This window comes from Macrobrachium rosenbergii, chromosome 54 (assembly GCF_040412425.1).
Source record: "Macrobrachium rosenbergii isolate ZJJX-2024 chromosome 54, ASM4041242v1, whole genome shotgun sequence".
Lineage (NCBI taxonomy): Eukaryota > Metazoa > Arthropoda > Malacostraca > Decapoda > Palaemonidae > Macrobrachium > Macrobrachium rosenbergii.
The window spans coordinates 44,847,589-44,857,041 of NC_089794.1; positions in this window are offsets into that span (position 1 = coordinate 44,847,589).

Consider the following 9,453-nt stretch of genomic DNA (forward strand, 5'->3'; position numbering starts at 1 on the left):
TCAGCTTCAGCCCAAAAATCAGTATCCTAACGCTTCAGCAGGCTGCAGGATTCTGATGTTAGCGGCAAGGGGCCACCACAAAAAGACTAACGAAAAGGTAAAGGCTACCTGCAGCAAAACGGAATTGGGTAATTAAGTCGACGCCTTTTTCACTCCGATGGCTTCCCTGACCTTACTGTGACCCACTTGCTCAACCACACAGACTCGTCAGGACCTGTTACAAGTTTCTGAGCATGAGATTCGGGATGCGGTTGCTGGCCTTATGCCCAAAAGTGCATACGTAAGGTGTACAAATAGCTGGAAGTCCGACTGAACTCCGCAGAGTTAAGAACTCCTGAACCACAGCATAATATCGAGAGAGAGAGAGAGAGAGAGAGAGAGAGAGAGAGAGAGAGAGAGAGAGAGAGAGAGAGAGAGAGAGATTTGCCTGAAGACTGGTTCGAAGCATGTAACTATTTTTCCCCTTCAAGTTAAGCTTTGAACTTTTGACATTTTTTTGTTAGGCTAATAATTTCTAATGTCATTTTTCCCTTTACGGGTTCCTGTCACCTATCATGATGCTTTCATCCGGATCGTTCAAAACCTTGAAGCTCAATACAACGTCATGATTTCAACATATATGGAGAACATGAGATTAAAGAATCATGGCCTGAAGACTGGGAGCTTTACTTATCTTCCAGTTTCGTATCTTGTCGTATTGCACAAATCTTAGTAACCTGTGAAGGCTTCAGTTTCACCTACAGAAGAGAACGCATTTTGGGAATATTAAGGATTATTTGATGGCATAACCTCAGTTGCGTGTTTTGAAGCGATTTGATACTTAGTGACGACAGCAAAATATAGAGGACCAGTCTGGGTTTTCACCCAGACATTTCAATACCCAGTCCCCCTTCTCTCTCTCTCTCTCTCTCTCTCTCTCTCTCTCTCTCTCTCTCTCTCTCTCTCAACCGAACAGCCTACACGAACAACTCCAACTTTAAGAGGCAAGAGGCCTGAAGGAGGGGAGATGTACCTAGCCTCTGCGCACAATTAAACCTCTCCCCAAAAACATATCTTAATTAAAATCAGATCTCGAGATGGGTGGCGAGAGTCTATATACGGCGATCGGCCATAGAGGCGGTTTTAAATATTAGCGGAATCTAAAATGCATTCGGAGGAGGCAGGAGCCGCGGAGCGTCGTCCCGCCACTTGATAAACGCGGCCATTAAGGTTCGAACATCCTTTTTGGCGGGGAAACGCACAGTCCACTAAAAGCTCCCCTTCATGACGACGTTACAGGTGCTAATACGCTGTTGTTCATCGTGTACCCGATAGGTAAATAGCGAGGAGAACACGGCCGTAAAGTTCATACATGGCATTTTATATCGCTTCGCATCGGCGCTTATGGACTACCTACGTAGAGCATCGCTCCCCCCAATGGCCTTATCGCCCTCTAACGAGGATTATAAACTTTAAGTGACCCTTTATCAGTGACCCGAATAAGGTTATCATCGAATTTATACATTTATGACCCTGTCTCTCCCAGCTACCGAATTTTGGGTTCGGCCTCGGCCGACGTAATGAAGCGTATGATTTTACAGGCAACAACAAGAACACAAAAGGGGCAGGAGAACGTGCGGCACAATGAAAATACCAAAATTTCTGAGGCGGCACGAAGGAATGCAATAATTCGTCATCGGTGCGATACCTTCCAAATTCCTCGAATCGCGGAGGACATCAGAGGGCCAACTGTGGTCTCTATCACAGGAACGTACTGGTTTGGCGTGCGGGGATTCACAAGGAGCTCGTTATAGAGGACCACCCAAAATTTAATGCGATCGTTACTATGTCTCTAATATGCATATATGTAAACCAGAACGACCGAAGAGCGCTACTGAACATACAAAAGGGCTAATCTTCTTTGCAGGTTCCTCTTTAACATAAGTGAATATTCAAGTAGAGAAAGGTTAACAGCTGTAGTTTTAGGAGCAAATGGATTATTTTATGGGTAATGACAACATAATTTAAATAGAGGTAAACAGCTGTAACAGAAAGACTAATGCATCCGATTAGATTCGATACCTGTTAGCAATTATTTGCATTCTGTCATCTTCATTTGATGGCAGATAAAAAGTAAATAAAAATTCACACAAAGTCTATCTTAAGAGACAGCACTCTATCAAAACTTTTTGGGATATATTTCTTATAAAACAAAAAAGTCATATTAAATCTGAAATTTTCGTTTTTCATCAAAGGCAGTTGGTTGCCATACATCGCCATTCTCAACGGAGAAAATGACTTCTTTCTGACTGTGTATGTCTTTTGGGCATTAATAACAGCGAAGAAAGAATTGGACATATTTCTTCAAGCTGTCACACTTACCAGTATATTATCCAGTCTATTGCCTAGGTTTTATATTCTATCGTGAAAAATTCTAGTCTGGCGAAAGCCTGGTATCGCATTGAAATGAATACTATAAAGTAACGTTATCACCATCCATGTCTTGAAAATGTTCGTGAATTATTCTCTAACCATCGAAAGTATGGTTTGATCATCTACCTTTCTCACCAAACGACAGTCAGAATCTTCTCATACTTTCTATCATGACGGATTAGTTTCATCGTAAAAATGTTATTCTACTCATCTCTCGTGCTCTACTCTACTTTAATTAGCTAGATTTTGATCTCTCCACATGAATCGGCATATTTCTACGGAAAACTGGTTAACATATTAATGGCTTTTTTACCATGTGCAAAACGAACGTGTGCACATTTTACATATTTTAACATAATAATGTGGTTCACTCAAGGCAAGGTCCACTGAAAACATCATGCCTATTATGCACATATTTGGGCATATCTTTATATGAGGGTATCGAAATAGGATTTACTTTAGCTCCTGACATCTCTAAGGCATTCAAAAAGTCTAATAAAAGGTCCAGGAAGATAACCTTCTTGTTCGAAATCTTTTTTGTTAACTTTCTATCAATCCTCTCTAAACTCTGCTGCTCTTTAAAACTAAATATGTCTCCCCTTTCCTCATTTAGTGATGTTCCTCAGAAATATACTGTCTCTCCCTCTCTTTTCCTTTTTTTTTTTATCAGCGCGATCTTTCCCAGCCAATCTTTTCATCTCTTCATGCTTCCGTTAACAATTCCACCGCATTGTCCCTCGTCCTCCACTTAACTTTCGACTATGATAATGAAATATCTAAATCGGGATCCCATAGGTTTTTAAAACAGAGGTTCTACCTACATCTCAGTTAACTATGATTTCCATTTCCTCAATCTATCATTCACCAAAATTGCTGGTGTTTAGAATGTTTCATTTTGGTCCTGTAAAGTTCAATCCTGGTTCTTGCTAGAATGAAATGGAATGGAATATAGAATTTAGGCCAGAAGCCAAGCAGTAGGGCCTATCAAGTCATTCAGCGCTGAAAAGGAAATTGATAGTCGAAAGGTTTTAATGTTGTAACAGGAGAAAAACCTTACAGCTGCACTACTGAAACAAATATTAGGAGATGGTGGAAAGTACGACGGAAGAAAGGGAATATGAATGGAGGCACAGTTAGAGGAATGAAAAGGGTTGCAGCTAGGGGTCGAAGGGATGCTGCAAAGAACCAACCTTAAGTAACGCCAACAGTGCAACGTGTGAGGTGCACTGAGAGCACTGCTTCCCTATGGGGTTATTGCTAGAATTGCTAAAGTTGTCCCTAAAAGGTTAGCAATTCTGCTTCGATTTTGAAAGTTCTTCGTCCAGGTACTAAAGCTCAAGGTATTGGTCTCATCTATCCCGGTTCGTGCCATTACTCCCATATCCGGCTTGCCGCTCCCTTCATTTCCCTTCTCGAAAGGACTGAGGCACAAGCAACAGATCTAATCTGTTGTTCCTCTCTTTAGACATTCTACTCCTTAGCTTAAAAGGAGCCACAGCCTATCTGTCTATTTTTTTTACAGATAGCGTTTCGGTATTGTTGCACTCAGCCTAAGGAGAGGCTTCCTTCTCTTAGGCGGCAGTGTGGCAAACGCAACGTCACCAACTCCAACATTCATTCTGATAAGCTGAGCAACATCAGAATATTAGAATGATCTCGTTTCTTCTATTTTCTCTCCTACATTTCGTCAGGTGGGGCTACCTCCTTCTTTATAGAAGAGTCCCAGTATACCTTTCCATTTTGTTTCACGCCAACGTCAAGCCTTGAACAAATAAGGGATTTAACTTAACAGTCTTACCAGCCTCAACTTGTACATACGTTCACACGCGAACACTCTTACTCAAACACTCGAATCTGCAAAAACATGTCGCAGTCACTGACTCAACAAGGATATTGTTAAAAATATATATATGTAGAATTTACTGGTCATTTTTTTTACCAGATGCATATGTAATGCCCTCTGACTTTTCGAATTCTTTACACGTCTTGGATATGCTTATCACTTCAAAGCCTCAAATCCAAATGAAAGAATCTGAAGAAATTCCCACCTCTGTAGCAATATTCGAACCCGCAACCGGAGTATCGGAACGTGACCGCGTTCCAATACTCCGGTTGTGGGTTAGACCCCTGCTACGGTAGTCAGAATTTCTCCATATTCTTCCATTTGCATCTGAGGCTTTGTAGTGATAAGCGTATCCAAGAAGTGTGAAGAATTCGGGAGGTGAAGAGGGCACTGTAGAAATTATATATTGTTGCAACTTTTGTAGTGAAATTAAAGCTTACGGAAAATAGCCAACCCGAAAAAAAGAAAGCTACTGTTTCAGGCTATTTTACATAAGAGGAGAAAAGTGTTAAGATGCTGATGGTTTTATCAGACAAGGGACAACAACTTTCCAGTATGACTTAAAAAAAAAATCCAAAGTATTTGACGGTCACAGTATATCTGTAAATGAAGAGGAAGTCTTACTAAACAGAACCTTGCATTCTGGCTTAATATGATATATTTTAAGTGCTTTGAAAATACAGACGATACGCCAAATATATATTCTACCATACTAAAGTGTTGTGTTACTGGTGCACAATGAATCGCGGAGTCTAAGCATGCTACGAGACCTGCTTTAAAAAACAGCTCTTAGTTTCACATGAAGTCGCTTGTTCCAGTTATTACATACTTACAGATAGCTTGTTCATAGTTATAAAGTTAATGATATGGTCATTAGAGACTTAATGCGTCAAAAATACTGGAGCTCTACTTTGAGAAACCAGACAAGAAAAATTAAGACTTACTTAGGCAATAACACCATCAACAATAAGACTTTGTGGCCGTATACCACAAAAAAACCTGCCCCTGTCACCAAATGAAAAAATAATAATACATAAATAAACCTACAAAATAATAATACATAAATAAACGTACAACAAAATATAAAACAGTGTCACCAGTCCTTTGAAAAGAAAAAAAAAATATCAAAAGTCAGGAAGTAACCGGAGGTGTGTGAGAAGCCGGGGTGGGGGGTTGGAGGGAGGAGGCCTATGTTTAGAGATACAGCCTTTCTGATGTCAACGCACGTAAAATGAGAACATCCCTCCACGACCCTTTTAATTTGCATATAAACAAACCTGATCTCAAACCACCTGGCCGAAAGAGAAGCGTCGACTGAAATACATATCGACTCTTAGGGAAGTTTCGAAACGGTCGTTACATAAAAACAAGTGAAATGTGAATCGCGTGATGCCTATGATGGTACGGATCCTCAGCGTAAACCCCCGAGGCTCCGTTTTTGCTTCGATTGAGGGGAATGTGAGGAGGCCTTTAGTGACATAAGCTGTCATATGTAGGTTGGAGAAAGAGATGTTAATTTATCCGGCGCATGAAGTATAGCCGATGGGATGGGAGGCTCATTACCACATTATTAATGATGTAGTTAGTGATTTATGGGCAGCCTGTTTTCTGGGGCGCTCCTCCTCTTCTTCTTCTTTTTTTCCGTGGCTTAATTGAGATATTGCGTAATTGCTATTCGGCCTTTCGGCCATCAATAATTCACCTTCCTTTTTTATTATTTTTTTCTTGGTTGAGCAGTTCTGAAAAGGTGTAACGAATTCGAGGTTAATGAGTAGTTTGTCCTCTTAATTTGTATCAGTTTGCTTATATTTACGAACATATATATCACTTGCAACTACTCTATATTTTTATGTGTGCATTTTTTCCTCTTTCCATTCTTCAAGCCCAGACTAGAACATGGTACCGAATTTCCTGTCCTGTCGGCCTTCCCACATCATAACAAAAGTCCCCAACACTCGGCAAAGCACAGTTATTCGTTTCTTTGAACGCTGGCTCTCAGAAGTTACTTGTACTTGTATTAAGTTCGCGAACCAAATTATCAGATGGGCTTGTCCAACTATTAATATTCTATTCTAGTTTCTCTCTTTTCGTCACATTATTCTACTCGAGTGACCCCTTTTCACTCTCACTCAGCCAGGCAGCAAGCTTTGTTTTGTCCCAAATATACGTGAAAATCTCCTGGGAAGGTATGGAGCCAGTCTGCATCCAAAAAAATTTAAAATTCGTTTCCTTTTGAATTATACGAGAATTCTACTCAAGTCGGCAACTACCTATGGAACAAATTTGGTGGGTAAACTATAGCATAGCAAAATATGGGTGTTGTTTCTTTATTATCATGTTAACCTAGGATCATGATTATTAATGACCCGGATTATGTTGTGAAAATACAGTAACTCTACGTTTCTGTAACATGTATACATTTTGTAAAGAAATGAGTGCATATATCATTGTTCTGTTAGCGAACCGAATAACTATTCACATTTTAAGTTCTTATTGCTTCCAATTATATCATAGTCGAAATATCAACTATTGTAATCTCAATACGACGAAGAACAGCACTTCAAAAAAATATGATATTTCATGAGCAAAAAAAGAGAGCTCTTTTTCAAAGAACAGAGAAAGAAGCTGATTACCAAAGTCCTCACCCCACCTCTCACACTCAGAGATCTGGATGTGGTGTCTCAAGCACTCGGGACGTTTTATGTTATTCAACTTCTTGGGAGATAAACCGTGATGTCTTCGAGCAATTTCCAAGAATGAAGGTTGTCTAACAACAGCTATCAAGTTTCTTTCACTTATCTTTTAAACCAAGCAAAAGGAATCAGTCCCACTGCACTCTTTGATATGATCTGCTTTTGGAAAAGAATTTTTCCCATGCTGCCTGCCAAGCCTACGACTGATGAAATATATTGAGGGGTAGAGCGATGAGGCACGTTTCCTTGTATCACTGCGTGCCTATCAAGCATTATATATCTGTTAGTTAGTCGGCTGTGGTGATGCCATCGATCATAGTCCAAAAACAGGAAGTAGTATCTTGCCAAACATTTCCTCTAAAAGAAAAGTGGTATCCATACATACACACACACACACACACTTTATATATATATGCATATATATGGGTATGTGTATGTATGTGTGTATAGATATATATATATATATATATATATATATATATATATATATATATATATATATATATATATATATATATATATATATATATAGAATCAATTGGTCACTTCCTTAGCAGAATATATGCATTTGTAATAGCCACTATGACTTCCTAGCTTATCAGTTTCTCCACTCTTTCTAGATACGTTTATAACTACAAAGTCTTTGGCCCAGATGAAGAAACAATCGAGTCTGTAGTTACAAATGTATTCACAAAGTGATAAGAAATCGAGATGTCAAGAGGCCATTATGGCTAGTAAGTATATTCATATCTATATCTAAATCTATATCTATATTTATATATATATCATATATATACATACACACACATATATACACATATATGTATTTATTTATTTATTTATTTATTTATTTATTTATTTATCATTTATTATTTGCAGAGACTGTCTTTTTATTTAGACTGAATCGGTCTACTACTAAGACTGATTCGAAGTCTAAATAAAAAGATAGTCTCTGCAAATAATGCCACTGACTTCAAGAAATGTTATAGGAGAGAAAATATGCCTAAACAGCATATACAATGTATATATTTGTATAAATCTATATATATATATATATATATATATATATATATATATATATATATATATATATATATATATATATATATATATATATATATATATATATATATATATATATATAGCTATAGCATAACCGCCCGATGGAGTCTCACTTAACGACAATATGGATCAACTTAGGACCTAATTACTCCTCCTCCTGAGTGGCGTGATTTATGTGGCCCCATTCTTCAACATCGTCGATAAATCAGATCAATTACTATTATCAGGACCCAAGAGTTAATGAGTTATCGTCGACACAGGGGTTCCGAATTTTTCAGCTATTGAAGGTAACATGGTAAAAAATTATGTAAAAATAAAAGCTTCAATGATGCAGTGCTTGCATAACAATTAGGGTCCAAATAAGGGTTGGTGATACTTCACAGTCTGTTACCATGCATCACGATGAAAGCGGGTTATGAGATTGCTGACCAACAGACGATTGGTAAGATGGTGGCATATGCATCCATAGATGCAAAAGCACACATTGATTTATATAATATATATATATATATATATATATATATATATATATATATATATATATATATATATATATATATTATATATATATATATATTGCCCTAAAATGGAAAGCTGCAGTATCTGCAAAATTTTCGAAATTGAGATATGTCACCTAATGGGCTCGTGAAACATTAATACACAAGTTACTGCAGTTCCAGAATGATTCTCCAATGCTTTCCACCAGTATTTGGGGGGTCCCATTTGCAGTATCTGCAAAACCAGTAGTAAGGCAAGGGAGTATCTATCATTTTTCTCAGTTTTTTATTTTCGCAGATACTGCAGTGCACGTTTGTCTGTGTGTATAGCTGAAAAATAACTCATGTACACTAACATTGGAGACCTAGAGAAAAAAACGATACCAACCAGTTACAATGGACCTTTAACATTTGACATAAATGAAGGCTCATCAATAGTGGAATGGAATATAGAATTTTGGTCAAAGGCCAAGCGCTGGCACCTATGATGTCGTTCACCGCTGAAAGGAAATTTGAGAGAAGAAAGGTTTTAAAGGTATACCAAGAGGAAAACCTCGCAGTTGCACTATGGAGCAACTGTTAGGAGAGGTTGGAAAGTAAGATGGAAGGGAATACGAAAAGAGGTACAGTAAAAGGAATGAAAGGGGTTGCAGCTAGGGGCCGAAGAGATGAAGCGAAGAACTTTAAGTAATGCCTAAAGTGCCCCGCATGAGGTGCACTGACGGCACTACACCCCTACGGGGAGCTCATCAGTAGTTCACAGAATCACTGCCTGAATCGTCCTCTAAATTTACTGCATTCAACTTGATCTTCCACCAACTCTCATGTTTAATCTGAATATGATGGCTCTTTCATTCCAACATATTTTTACACTCCACCTAGCAAGATCATTGTCTATTTCCATTATCTCCTTCAACTAAAGACTTACGAATACTAGACACTTTCC